The sequence below is a fragment of the Tachypleus tridentatus genome, chromosome 6, assembly GCF_004210375.1.
Source record: "Tachypleus tridentatus isolate NWPU-2018 chromosome 6, ASM421037v1, whole genome shotgun sequence".
NCBI classification, from domain to species: domain Eukaryota; kingdom Metazoa; phylum Arthropoda; class Merostomata; order Xiphosura; family Limulidae; genus Tachypleus; species Tachypleus tridentatus.
Genome location: NC_134830.1, coordinates 35,555,381 through 35,571,435, shown reverse-complemented (window position 1 = coordinate 35,571,435; position 16,055 = coordinate 35,555,381). Strand labels below are relative to the sequence as shown.

Sequence of the window (16,055 nt, the reverse complement as noted above, 5' to 3'; positions counted from 1 at the left end):
TGTTTTGGTGGGATAGAAAGTTTGTTATTTGTGTTTTGATGGGATATATTGGTTGTTATTGATGTTTTGGTGGAATATAAGGGTATTATTTATGTTTTGGTGGGATAAAAGGGATGTTATTTATGTTTTGATGGAATATAACTGTTGTTATTTATGTTTTGGTGGGATAGAAGGGTTGTTATTTATTTTTTGGTGGGATATAATGGGTTTTATTTATGTTTTGATGGGATAGAAGGGTTGTTATTTATGTTTTTGTGAGATAGAAGGGTTGTTATTTATGTTTTGATAGGATATAAGGATTGTTATTTATATTTTGAAGAGTTGTTATAAAGGTTGTTTTTTTATGTTTTGGTGGGATAAAAGGGTTGTTATTTGTGTTTTTATGAAATAGAAGGGTTGTTATTTATATCTTGATGCGATATAAGGGTTGTTATTTATGTTTTGGTGGGATAGAAGGTTTGTTATTTGTGTTTTGATGGAATATATTGGTTGTTATTGATGTTTTGGTGGAATACAAGGGTATTATTTATGTTTTGGTGGGATAAAAGGGATGTTATTTATGTTTTGATGGAATATAACTGTTGTTATTTATGTTTTGGTGGGATAGAAGGGTTGATATTTATTTTTTGGTGGGATATAATGGGTTTTATTTATGTTTTGATGGAATAGAAGGGTTGTTATTTATGTTTTTGTGAGATAGAAGGGTTGTTATTTATGTTTTGATGGGATATAAGGGTTGTTATTTATATTTTGAAGAGTTGTTATAAAGGTTGTTTTTTATGTTTTGGTGGGATAAAAGGGTTGTTATTTGTGTTTTTATGAAATAGAAGGGTTGTTATTTATGTTTTGATGCGATATAAGGGTTGTTATTCATGTTTTGGTGGGTTGTTATTTTGTTTTGATGGGATAGAAGGGTTGTTATTTATGTTTTGATGGGATAGAAGGGTTCTTATTTATGTTTAGGTGGAATAGAAGGGTTGTTAGTTATATTTTGATGGGATATAAGAATTGTTATTTATGTTTTGGTGGGATAGAAGGGTTGTTATTTACGTTTTGATGGGATAAAAGGGTTGATATTTATGTTTTGGTGGGATAGAAGGGTTGTTATTTATGTTTTGATGGGATATAATGGTTGTTATTTATGTTTTGGTGTAATAGAAGGGTTGTTATTTATGTTTTGGTGGGATAGAAGGGTTGTTAATTATATTTTGATGGGAGATAATGGTTGTTATTTATGTTTTGGTGGGATAGAAGGGTTGTTATTTATGTTTTGGTGGGATAGAAGGGTTGTTAGTTATATTTTGATGGGAGATAAAGGTTGTTATTTATGTTTTGAGAAAAGAAGAGTAAAATGTGATATTATTGAAGTTAACGAGATCGTTCTCGGATTAATCGATTAAAGGATTTTGACTTCTTTAGATAATAGAACAGGGGACACAGTTTTAAGATTTGGAAAAGACATGTTAGGTTCCAGTTAAGGCATTTGTACTTTTCTAACACGAAAAGGTATATTTCATTGTAAATATCTCAAAAGGTGTATTTCAATGAATTTGAAAATTGGGCTAATCCTATTCGTTTCTCATATAACTCCAATCATGTTGAATACATATTAGTCTTTTACATGAGTTTATTGATACGTTTAAGACCAAAGATATATTGATTATTTTATGGTGCACAATCTTATAATGTTATTATTTTAAGCGCTACACTTTAAAATTGTAAGCTTTTCACACTCATTTGCTTATTATATTACTCTAAATATTTTCATTATTCTGTTGCTTCGAGTCGTTAACAAATTAAATTTTAAACGCTTGCACAATTTTATGACTGCGATTATATGTACGTGCGTTTATCTGTGTTCCGTACAGCTCGGTAAATACAGGAGGACAGTTTACTTTGTATTGTACATCTTCACTGTGACTGTGTACGCATGCTCCAGCATTGAAATAATCGATGAAAACCTTATATAAATTTATATCCAAAGGTTGGATCGATGGACTTGTGTCAATTTACCATTCTCTTGTGTTCCTCGTGCCTTACCTCCACATACATACCGTACAACAAATTCTTATTAATTCTTCATCCGTTAGGTCAGAAATGTAGTGAGGTGATTGATACTTTCCAAACAAGATGCTGCCGATAAAGGACACTTGGGATAAATATAACCGTCACTTTCGTTCATCTTGATATTTTGTTAATTATTGATGCATTAAAAAGCTATAAATAACGTTCATAATACTTAAATAGGATTAGTTAGATGTAATATGTAATTAGCAGATTGTCCCAAGAGATTAATTTTTCATCAGAAGTAAAGAGTTCCATTAGAACAAAATTCAGTGTAATGGGATCTAAATCCTTGGTGATTTACTGAGCGTCCTTTATAAAAATAAAACAATATTTTAAACTACCATTAAAATGAGGTGAAGATTAATTATTCAATGAAGTTAGGGTGTTACTGATTAATGATAGACTGACTAGAATATATTGATAAATTATTTTCAAATTTGAGAGTTCTCAGTCACACAAGTTATTCATATTACGGTAATAAAGCTTCATTTGATATTTGACCATTGTAAATCCTTCATATATCTAAAAATAAAAAATAACTACAAATGAGAAAGTTGTGCAGCTTTCATGAAATGTTTGTTTTGCGCCTTCTTCTCAGTAATTTTAGGCTAAAATTTGACTTCCTTAATGTAATAAAATATTCTATCAAAACGAAAGCTAACATAAGTTTGTTTTAGACTATGAGAAATTAGTGCTAACATATTTTTATTCTTTAAAATATTATTTAGACTATCTGGTTGTTTATTTAGGCTATCTGGTTGTTTATTTAGGCTATCTGGTTGTTTGTTTAGGCTATCTGGTTGTTTATTTAGACTATTTGGTTGTTTATTTCGGCAATCTGGTTGTTTATTTAGACTATCTGGTTATTTATTTCGGCTATCTGGTTGTTTATTTAGACTATATGGTTGTTTGTTTAGGCTATCTGGTTGTTTATTTAGACTATTTGGTTGTTTATTTCGGCAGTCTGGTTGTTTATTTAGGCTTCTGGTTGTTTATTTATACTATCTGGTTGTTTATTTAGACTATATGGTTGTTTGTTTAGGCTATCTGGTTGTTTATTTAGGCTATCTGGTTGTTTATTTTCGCTACCGCAAAGCAATTTACACTGTTTCCCCTGCAGGGATCGAATTTTATCGTTATAGACTTAGAAGCATGTTGGTTAAATAAACAGTTTCTAATTGGAATAATATATTGTTCAGTTAAACAAGTAGTTATATCATACCAGTTTGAACCTAGCATAACTAAAATTGCAGTCATTTAAAATCAGAATTCAGCGACAACTGAATCCTTATTTAGCGTGTTGAGAAAATTCGAAGTACATATTACTATGATACGTTAACACTAATGTTTCTCTGCTACTTATTTTTAGGCAAATGCGTTAAAACTTTTTTTTTTGGTTCTCAAGTCCGTACTGACCATACTATTCAAGTAATTTTTCAAACGATGTTCTCTTTCAAATCCATCTCTCAAATGATTGTTTGCTTGTTTGTTTTGAATTTCGCGCAAAGCTACACCAGGGCTATCTGCGTTAGCCATCCCTAATTTAGCAGTATAAGACTAGAGTAAAAGCAGCTAGTCGTCACCACCCACTCTTGGGCTACTCTTTTACCATCGAATAGTGAGATTGATCATATATTTATAACGCATCCACGGCCGAAGGGCGAACATGTTTGGTGTGACGGGGATTCGAACCCGCGACCCTCGGATTACGAGTTGAGCGCCTTAACCACCTGGCCATGCCGGAGCCTTTCAAATGATGTTCTTCACATTAATTTTCAACATTTTTTTTAAGGGTTGTTTAATTTTAAAGCTTGTTTCAAACTGATATATACCTGTCCTAAAATTTATTCCAAGTTGATTCGTTATTACGAAATAATATCTTTACCCTAAACACTTCGAGCACATGTTTGCTTTCGGTTTCGATTCAAACTAATCTATCCTCTCTTGTTTTTCACACTGACATTACTGTTCATTTCGGAACCGTTTCAAACTGACAAATCCTCTTCAAAGTTGCCTCGTTTCGGCAAACGTTTTTAGATCGTTGCAAGTTTACGCTTATTTTGAAAGCCGTCCAGATGACGGTTCTTCCAGAATCGTTTTCAGTCAACGCAGAATACTAATCACGTTTTGCAGAAAAATGTTTTTCTCCAAGATCAGTTGAACCTGATACTCCATATCCAGAGTATTTCCGACTGACATCGGTCTTTCGGTCTCTTTTGAACTGACGCGTCTCTTGAAGATTTCTTTTGAATTGAAATTTCCCGGCACTGCTACAAGCTGATTATATATATAGTTTGTTTCTGAATTAATTGAACAGGTTTATTTTAGACGTGATATCTTTCTCTAGGACCTTCTCACAGTGTTTCTAGATACCAGTATACAATTGTTGTTGCTGTTTTCCATTTCTGTGGGTTTATCTATAGAAAAATCAATTTTAGAAGACGCACATCACATGCCTCATACATCCCTTGATTTGTTATACCATGTATTCGTTGAATCACTAAAACGATTTGATGTATATTTGATTTGATAATCATTTGTAAGAAAATATTGTTTGTTTTGTTTGTTTGTTTGTTTTTCAATTTCGCGCAAAGCTACTTGAGGGCTATGTGCGCTAGCTGTCATTAATTTAGCAGTGTAATACTATAAGGAAGACGGATATTCATCGCCACCCACTGCCAACTCTTGGGCTACTCTTTTACCAACGAATAGTGGGATTGACCGTAACATTATAACGCCTCCACGGCTGAAAGAGTGAGCATGTTTGGTGCGACGGAAATTCAAACCCGTGACCCTCCGATTACGAGTTGAGCGCCTTAACCACCTGGCCATGCTGGGCCAAGAAAGTATTGGAAAGCTCTTTTTGAAGTAAATATGACCGAATAATGACGGGTAAAAAAGAATATAAATTTAACTGGACAGTCATTGATAAAAAATACTGAAAACCTGGATACTTTCGTATAAATTTGACTGGTTAGTCATTGATAAAAAAATTGAAAACCTCGAGATTTTGGAGTAACATTGACGGGAAATTCATTGATAAAAATAACCTGGAGAATTTGGTATAAATTTGACTGGATAGTCATTGATAAAAAAATACTGAAAACCTGGAGACTTTCGTATAAATTTGACTGGACAGTCATTGATTAAAAATATTGAAAACCTGTATACTTTGGGGTAAGTTTGACTGGGTAGTCATTGATAAAAAAAATATTCAAAACCTGGAGACTTTGCAAAAACTTTGACTGGACAGTTATTGATAAAACACAATATTGAGAACCTGGGTGCTTTAGAGTAAATTTGACTGGATAGTAATTGATAAAAAACATTGAAAACCTGGAGACTTTGGTATAAATTTCACTGGATAGTCAGTGATAAAAATATTGAAAACCTGAAGACTTTGGTGTAACTGTGACTGGATAGTCGTTCATAATGAAATATTGAAAACCTGGAGACTGTGGAGTAAATTTGGCCGAATAGTCATTGGTCAAACAAATATTTGGAAACATTTTTAAGACCAAAAGCAGTTTATGAAAAATAAATAAAAAAATGATTTTGTTTTACACGAGATGTACATGTTTTACATCAATCATCATATCGTGTGTTTTACACAAGCTGAACATGTTTTACATCAATCATCATATCGTGTGTTTTACACGAGATGTACATGTTTTACATCAATCATCATATCGTGTGTTTTACACAAGCTTAACATGTTTTACATCAGTCATCATATCGTGTGTTTTACACAAGCTGAACATGTTTTACATCATTCATCATATCGTGTGTTTTATACAAGCTGAACATGTTTTACATCAATCATCATATCGTGTGTTTTACACAAGCTGAACATGTTTTACATCAATCATCATATCGTGTGTTTTACACGAGATGTACATGTTTTATATCAAACAGCACACAAAAGCTAATCCCTCACTGTAGTCACTATAAGGAATATCCTATGAACACGTTCTACTGAAATTATCAATCTCGTATTGTTGAAAGGGAGAAAAGGAAAGAAGAAATGGGAAAAAAAAAACGATTTAATTATTTAGTTATTCATGTATTTAGTTATTCTGTATATTATGGATTTCAAACATTTAGTACTATTTAAAATTTTTCTAAATAAAACTTACGACTCTCGAGGGTTTCTTTTAAATTATCCTGTGTATAAAGTTATATCTAAATAAGGAACATGATATTTATTAGAAATACTTATCGCTAAGCTATTTGTACAAATACCCCGAAATGACAATTTAATATAGTCTCTTTCAAACATCTTAAGCGAAGACTGAAGTATTTTGAACATTCACGAGGCGTTCTAGTTTTCTATGTTGTTGGATATACGATTACTGATAGAATTCAAACAGAAGTCTTTGGCCAATCATGATAAAGAAGCCATCAGTTTCCACTGAAACTTTACCAGCACTGTTTTAGGTTTATTCTATATCTTGTTTTCGAATCAATTCGGAAAGATTGATAAGTTAGAGCACGTGAAAAAGGTGCGGTTTAACATTGTCTTTCATTATGAGTAAGTAGTTTGTTTTCTTAACACAGGACTTAAGTACAGATATAATCTGTAAGAGCTCAGACATTCACATTAAATGATGAAGTTAAAAAATTCCTGTATTTAAAAATATTGTTGTTTTCATATATAAAAAAGCAATAAACGTAAATTATACCATTTTAACATTGTGATTATAAAGAAAGTAAGCCGTTTTCACTCCTTGAAAATCAATAACGTAATACCACTGCTTAACTCCAGTTTCCTGGATGAGAGTTGTAACACGTCCACACTCGATGAGATGGTTAAACTTCCATCTACCCTTCTGATGCACATTAAACAGTTGAGTAGTTTGGAACAAATGGAGTAAAGTGTTTTGCGCCGGGACATAACAATATGCCGGAGGCGAGCCTGGAGCCTGAAACCTTTTAATTATGAGTTGAAAGCACTAAACGTTTACGATTTACCTTACCTTATATCGAGAGAAGACTGAAAAGGTGCGCAGTTACGCTCTGCCGAAGGTGAAAAACATGAACAACCAATCAGAATGTTTGATGGGTACCTAATTATTAATTTTCATTAGTCCTCTTACTTTCTCAACTATTTAGCTTTATATCGTAAAATACAGAATTTTATGGAAACTCAAAAACCTTAAACTTTTTTACTAATACAAACACTTTATACTCTTAGCTATATCAGCACCACAAATAACACAATCTGTTTAACGTGAGGACCCACAAGATAAATGGTAAGGAATTACTCCTGGACTTCTTGTGTGTTTGAAAAACAACTATATCTTATATTACGAAAACAATTATATTTATAATTCATTCTTCAAGCCTTATGCCACTCCCTAGTGGCTCAGCTGTAAGTCTTGTTTGTTTGTTTGTTTTGAATTTCGCACAAAGCTACTCGAGGGCTCTCTGCGCTAGCCGTCCCTAATTTAGCAATGTAAGACGAGAGGGAAGGCAGCTAGTCATCACCACCCACCGCCAACTCTTGGGCTACTCTTTTACCAAAGAACAGTAGGATTGACCGTCACATTATAGCGCCCCCACGGCTGGAAGCGCGAGCATGTTTTGTGTGACTGGGATTCGAACCCGTGACCCTCGCGTCTTAACACGCTTGGCCATGCCAGGCTAGCTGTAAATCTACGGACTCAAGGTTCTAATTGGCAAAGCACAGATAATTTATTGTGTAGCTTTGTGCTTACCAGCAAAGAAACACAATTAAATCTTATATAAATATACAGATTCAGTGTGACGAATAAAAAAACAAATAAAAATAACCAATATTAAAACAATCAATATTTTACACAAATATTTTTCTTAACAAACGAGTTCACATCTCGACAAATATAAATCTAGAAAATATGTTATGCATTTCAATTTCTCTAAAATATTTTGAAAGAGAACATGGGAAATTCCTTGAATAATATTATCGTGTTACACTTAAAGAAAATTATCTTATAACTTTAACGTTTTACGATAACGTGGAAAGGGTCTGAAATATTGTCTAACAAAACGTGTTACGTAACCTTTTCTCTCACTGTTGTATACGTTCAGTAACTTATTTTCTCTTCATTACATCACCCACCCTCTGTCGCTAATCATCAAACGTTGAAATACTTCTTTAAACAATAAATGACAATGACGTGGAAATCATTGAAATCTGTTTTCACCCAACTTGTCCTTTCAACAAACAAAGCAGTTGCCCATGAGGGCAGAAGTTTTAAAACAAATTAATCACGAGGTACATAATGACACATATGATCGTTAATAAGATGTTCATTATTAAGGTATTCAATTATTTTTGTTGGATGTCATTCTTGTAGTTTTTTACGATTGTGCGTTATAACAACTGAATGCATATTCATGACGCTTCAAAAGGCTGTAAGAAGACCTTACTCAGTTATTTTTCTTTATACAAAGTCGACATTTTCTGTAGAAAATATTAAAATTTGCTATTTTAATTATCTCCTATAAACTATGATGAAGTGGTTTCTTTTTCTAAAAACATTGGTGATGTGTTTGCTAGCCCTTAACGTTAATTTGTAAGCAAGTCTTACTAGCATCATTTAGTGGCTTCTAATTGGTCGAAACGAATGTGTTTATTCTTCATCGCTTAGTGACGCGTGTTTCTATTGGTTCTCCAGATGTTTAACTGTTTGTCTCCTCACCAGAGGGAAACTTCTGAATATGGTGGGAGGGGTGGTAAATTAGACTGGATAGGCCCCGAACAGTTACAGTCCCCTTAAGTTAAACAGACATTTTGGGATAATCAAGTGAAGTAAACGTAACTCCTATAAAAACGTTGTCCAATTTTATATTTTAAGTTTGTAACTCGAGTACGTTTTTTTGATGAATTCAATCGCATCTTTAAATCCATGCTCTCTATATATGTGTATTAACCGAGAAATAATGCCACAAAACACAAATAAACACTACATAGAAATTAAGCCTAATGATACAAGGAGAGTTGATTTTCAACTCAGAGTGTATTCTTTACCACAGCTCAACACTTTAAAAAGGTTTATCACAAGACTCATACATCAGTACGAAAAACAAAAGCGCTTGAAGAAACGAATACAACAAAGCTAAACTCAAAGAAGCGATAATCGGGTCTCGCTTATATGGCTTAATGAGTTAAAATCAATTATAAAAATAGAAGAAATGTCTATATTTCAGGAAATTGTAATTATGGTGTACTAACAAGAGAGATATAAATGTAAGTACGTTTCAGAAAAGCTGGACTTTTATAAACTTTAGCAATCACAGAATAAAGGATATTTTTTATACAACATCAAGTGAAAGACTAGGTTAAAAAAGAAGTCTTCGTATTTAACGAGAGCAGCAAAGGGTCTAGTTATAAAATAATCCTATAAAAGAAACTTATTTTTGAATAAGGTTTTAATAACTATGAAATACAAGAACATCTGTACACGACATATCTGCCCACAGTAATAACATCACAAACTGAACAAAGAGTATAAAGACAGAAGACGAAATAACTGATAGAAGAAGAAAACACCTTGCTGAAACTATTATAGACTGGATTGAAACCCACTCACATCGCTACTAAAAACCCACCTTATGGACTTAATGGACACATTTTATTCTAAGGCCTTACAGTATTTTTATTACTTTGCGACAGAAACATAACTTTGACCAGCTAATAAAGTGATAAAACATCGCCCAGACTATATGTCTTACATTTATTTTTAAGAAGCCCATTAATCTAATAAAATATTATATGTTAAGATACAGAACCGAGTGTAGCCTGATATTAAAATTACCGAACTGTGAATTCGAATGTTACATGCTCTCGTCTAATTGCCGCGCGAGAGAAAAAGAAATCTCTCTAACTTTGGAGTCGTGGAAGCGTTATAAAGTCAAATCTTACTGTCGATCAGAGAAGAACATATCAAGAGCTGACTGTGGGTGTTATTAACAAATTCTATTTATTACTGTCGATCAGAGAAGAATAGATCAAGAGCTGACTGTGGGTGTTATTAACTAATTATATTTATTACTGTCGATCAAAGAGGAACAGATCAAGAGCTGACTGTGAGTGTTATTAACTAGTTATATTTATTACTGTCGATCAGAGAAGAACAGATCAAGAGCTGACTGTGGGTGTTATTAACTAATTATATCTAATACTGTCGATCAGAGAAGAACAGATCAAGAGCTAACTGTGGGTGTTATTAACTAGTTATATTTTACTACTGTCGATCAGAGAAGAACAGATCAAAAGCTGACTGTGGGTGTTATTAACTAATTATATTTATTACTGTCGATTTGAGAAGAACAGATCAAGAGCTGACTGTGGGTGTTATTAACTAATTATATCTATTACTGTCGATCAAAGAGGAACAGATCAAGAGCTGACTGTGGGTGTTATTAACTAATTATATTTATTCTAGTCTATCAGTTCAAAATTATGAGCAGATAACTCTTGTGTAGCAGTACGAGAAAATATGAAACAAACACACGAAGCAACAACAACACAGTTAGGGGTTCCTGTTCATTGCTTTCAACTCTCTATGACATTCCTATAAAAGAAGACATCGGTGACGACATTCTTTACGCTTATTTGAGGGGGTGTAGCAGATTTTAAAGCTTAAAGTACCTAGTGTCAGTTTCAAAAGCATCTACACAGAATTAAAGGTTATCATATCAAACAGTTTTCTCATTTTAAGAAACAAAATAAGTTGTTGTTTTGTGTTGTTGTTGTGTTTTGTTTCTTGCATCCAAACTAACGTTCAGAAAACTTCATTAGATAAATAAATAAAACTTCCATCATCTCCAACATAGAGTTACAACCTGAGTGAACAGTTTACGAACACACCAAAATGGTGACGGAAGTTTAAAATTCCTAGAAACAAGTAAATCAATAACAATCAACAAAACCAATGTGTCATGTATATAAAACCAGCAGTATTTCACGTGCAACAGATCACATCAAATTTATTCACTCTAGTGTAAGTTTATAAACCTATAAAGCTAAAATCCGGGGATCGATTCCCTGTGGTGGACAGATAGTCTACTATGTAGCACATTGTGTTAAAACAAACATTTCTTTTACAAAATGTTTCCCCAAAACAGAGCATTGAAAATATTTTCGAAACATATGGCTGAGGTATAACACAAAGTAAAACTAACACATGATTTTGTACGTTGATAACAAACCTCAAAATAATACAACAATTTAATTTTACTAATCACAACTGAATAAAAGTCCTCAGACAAACACTCAAAAACCGTATTTGTCCTACAACTCAGCATAACAACCACATTTTCTACACAAGAAATAATTGATCAGAGTGCAATGTTTCTTGAGCTATAATAAAAAACGGAAATTTTTTTCCATATATGTTTCTAAAGATTTTCGAAGACAAATGTAAACATAAAACAAATTAAAATATAACAAAAATTTTAAAAACATTGATCACCAGAACAGGACTTAACACTGAAATTTTGACTAATGTAGCCACTTAGCAAAGAGATAAAAACCTTTAAATAAACGGAGTTAAAATAGAGTGGGTTTTTTAATGTGATACATAATTCACACTTATACACACGTACAATCTAAACAGGAATTCCATTTAAAACAGTCTTTCTCATACGATCTAAACAGTCTTTCTCATACGATTTAAACAGGAATTTCACTTTAAACAATCTTTCTTCTTCTTGAAAACGGTCCGACATGGCCAGGTGGGTGAAAGAGTTCGACTCGTAATCCGAGGGTTACGCGTTCGAATCCACGTCGCAACAAACATGCTGGTCCTTTCAGCCGTGGGGGCGTTATAATGTGACCGTCAATCCCACTATTCGTTGGTAAAAGAATAGTCGAAGATTTGGCGGTGGGTAGTGATGACTAGCTGTCTTCCCTCTAGTCTCACACTACTAAATTAGGGACGGCTAGCACAGATAGCCCTCGTGCAGCTTTGCGCGAAATTAAAAAAAAACAAAAACAATCTTCTCGGAAACTGGTATAAATTGTTTCTTAAAGCTACTGAAATATTCTAACAAAATAATGTTATCAATAAATTTTAACAAAGATACTATTATAATATTATAATATTATTATCAAAAATAATAAATCTCAGTTGTCTAAATCTATGGAAAATTACACCTATGTTTACTTTTATGGTTTAATGTATATGTTTTATAATTCACTTCTATAATTCTTACGAAGAAAGACATTATATGCTTCTTACGGTTTAGTTTGCTTTTTATTTGTAAATATATGTATGAAACTTCATGTGACTGTGATAGAGACTGGTTCTCTCTATTCCCGCACAACTCCTACTGTGTGTTAAACCTCATAAGACTGTCGTAAAGACTGGTTCTTTCCATTTCTGCAAATCTCTTAAATCAAGGCAGCACGTCCCTTTGTATAATATGTTCTTTGCAGTTGTACCCAGTTTCTTGCGATTGCCATAATATATTGAACATTAGTTTCCAAGAACGAGAACTCTACTCAAGGTCGTAACGCCACCTATAAAAGAAACTAGTGCGACATCTACACTTGTTACAGCCAGAAGAAACGTTGTACTCCTCTAGCCTTAAAAATAACTTTTACAAAAATAAAAGAGGACGTTTGGGGAAAATACATCGATCAACAAAGAATAAATGAATATCATGTTTGGACCCAGTTTTTCTCTACAGTCAAGCGACAGTTTAAGTCCTATTTGTTTGTTTGTTTTGGAATTTCGCACAAAGCTACTCGAGGGCTATCTGTGTTAGCCGTCCCTAATTTAGCAGTGTAAGACTAGAGGGAAGGCAGCTAGTCATCACCACCCACCGCCAACTCTTGGGCTACTCTTTTACCAACGAATAGTGTGATTGACCGTCATTTTATAACGCCCCAATGACTGAAAAGGCGAGAATGTTTGATGTGACCAGGATCCGAACCAGCGACCCTCAGATTATGAGTCGCACGCATTAACACGCTTGGCCATGCCGGGCCTTAAGTCCTATTTCAATATTGAAACTAAGACTACATCAGAGTTCTTCAGTTTATTTATATTGTCACTAAAACTCAGCGTGAAAAATAAAATAAGTACAAGTTTTGCATAATTTTATAAATTAAAGGAAAAACTTTAATTAATGTTAAGACAACGTTATTTCAAATTAATAACTTTAAGTTTTATTTTCTCAAGATTTCTACTTCCGAAAACTCTTTTGTTTTTACCACCGAACATTTTTTTTCTCACTATTTTCGAAATAAGAAGAGAAACATGAGTTGGCCCTTAAACTTATTTTCATTGGTACTGGTTAAATAATAAAAAGAAATTATTAATATATATAATATAATTGTTTTTATTATTTTTCACTTATTTAATTATTGTATTGAATTTAGTAATCAGAATGAATATACAATGTTAGCTTAATATATGGATCTAGGGCTAATTTCAATATCTCATGCTAGGCGAATCTCATGAGTTATTATTGGGATTACGGTTGGTAATACTGGTAACAGTCACGATACTCATCTGGCAAATCACTGCATTTCAATCACAATAGGTTTTCATTTTATTTTGTAATATTGAATAATCCTAATCAATGCACTGAATAAGCTACATTATTTACTGTATTATTTTTAAATATCTGATTATGGATGTAGTTTTCTATGAAAGTTATTGAAATTGCCTTTTATAAATATCAAAGATAACTACAATATTACTTGTTTTTATATGAATGCTAAGTTTCCCCGTTCTTCTAGGTTTCAGCAGTATCCACCATTATATTTGGATTTATACCTAATTGGAAATTGATTTATCAATTGATTTGTCAATTTCAATTTTTTGAAATCTGCTGAAACTCTTACATTCATAGTTAATTTTGAGTTTCGGGATACATTACATACAAGCCGATTTTTTTATGTTAAATATAATCAATAATTAATTTTTCAGCTTTCAACAATATGATATTTTTTTACAAAATCGATACAGAATCAACCTAACCATACCTACACCCAGATACCAATTAAATAGTTTTATTTATAACAGGGCCCGGCAAGACTCGTAATCCGAGTGTCGCGGATTCGAATCCCAGTCGCACCAAACATGCTCACCCTTTCAGCCGTGGGGGCATTACAACGTCGTTACGGTCAATCCCACTATTCATTAGTAAAAGAGTATCCCAAGAGTTGGCGGTGGATGGTGATGACTAGCTGCCTTCCCTCTTGTCTTACACTGCTAAATTAAGGACAGCTAGCTCAGATAGCCCTCGTGTAGTTTTGCGTGAATTTCAAAATAACAAATAGCAAATATTTATAAGATGCTAATAAATATTGACACTTTTATGTTTTAATTATATTCTCTTGGTTATTTGATATTAAGTTAACAAATACATTTGGTTAAAATATTTATTATATCTATAATACTTTTATTTTTAGTTTATTGTCTCGATTATTTCGATTCTAGCTTAATATAAAGTGGCCAAACCTCATGAGACATTTTTGGATTTACAGTCGGAAATAACACTGAGATTGAAGATACTCAACGCAATTTATCCGTTGTACGGTCTTACTGATAACTTTATGTACATCTGAATTAGTCATTTTATTACAGATTAATGAAATTTAATTAAACGTAATTAAATATACTTTAAATTACTTGACTTTCCACTAACTCATATGAAACAAAGTATCTTGAGACTGGCGGGCGTTTTATAATTAATTGTTTGAACAAATAACGTTAACTTTGGATTTGTGTTTCACAATGTTACATCTCTGATAATTCGCTCGTAACTACACACGTTGTACATTAAACTGTAACACCTATCCCTGTCATCGTTATGTATCTAAGTATAACTTATTATCGGTATTCTTTTAAGTTGCAAAGATGTATCAGTTAATTTCTAAGACGTTTCGGTGTTATGTGTTCGCCGAGTATATGATGCAATACGAAAGTGACTTATTGCTGCAAAAGAAGTAAGATAGTGGGTCCTAGAACTTCTTCGTTTAAAAATGACATAGCTTATATTTTACATAGAAATCAATTTCATTTCTGCCTTACCTTCTTATCCGCAGAGGTTTCCTTTCTGAGGGTCTGAATGAGCCCAAGAGAGCATCCGTCCGACTTACACATCAAGCATTTCAAAACCTAGAACCCAGTACAAATTTATATTGCTGCCAACTGGTTCACTGACTAAACATAGAGGAGAGGGCAATGCGCGAGGTCTTCCAAAGCGCACGCAAAGAGCGCAGGTTATTGACGTCGCTAATAAAGAATGTTAAACTTGTATGAGGTTAAAAAAACAGGATGTATCAGATATAATTCTGCATAAATTAGAATTATGTCTAAGATATTCTTTTATTACAATGAGGAGAATTATTGTTAATTTCTTTCCTGAAACATAAACAGCCAAAACTGTTACATAAAAACGATTCAGGTGTCCTCCCAGAATGCAACCCAGTGGCTCAATGGTAAGTCTGTGGACTTATAACGTTAAGAATTGGGTTTCGTACTCGTGGTGGGCACAGTATAGATAACCCATTATGTAGCTCTTGTTTAACTATGTTCAACTACAAATAAACTTTGCAACGTGATAAGGATTTAGTTATTTACGATAAACCCTATTCTTATTAAGGTCATTCTTTTTTTTTTTAAGATCGATTTTTAGGTGAATCTTATATATTGGACATCTATGCTTACCGAAACACCCACCTACAGACACAGCATAAGCCATGAACATTAATCAGTATCACTTCACGAGCTAAAGAATTACAATTATCAGTGGAAGGACCAACATGAAGAAAAAAAATTACACACAAAATTCACCTCCATAAAGTAGCTCGAAAATCATTTTAAAGCGACTACAGAAAAGAAAAAAAACACCCGCAAAAACATTTGTTAAATTCTAATAAAAAAAGCACAAATTTACACAGTGAGCTATAAGTGCTCTGTCCATCTCGAGTATCGAAACCTGATTTCTAGTGTTGTAATTTTGAAGTCATACCGATGTGCCACTGT

General features: G+C 33.0%; 1 protein-coding gene across 1 annotated transcript in view; it reads right to left on the bottom strand.

Moving 5' to 3' along the window:
• LOC143252237 (uncharacterized) overlaps nt 1–15,224 on the bottom strand; it is a 73,897-nt gene extending 58,673 nt beyond the window's left edge. The window contains exon 1 of the mRNA XM_076504072.1: nt 15,099–15,224. The gene's annotated coding sequence lies outside the window, so the exon portion shown is untranslated. The remainder of the gene's footprint in view (nt 1–15,098) is intronic.
• Between the last annotated feature and the right edge of the window lie 831 nt (nt 15,225–16,055).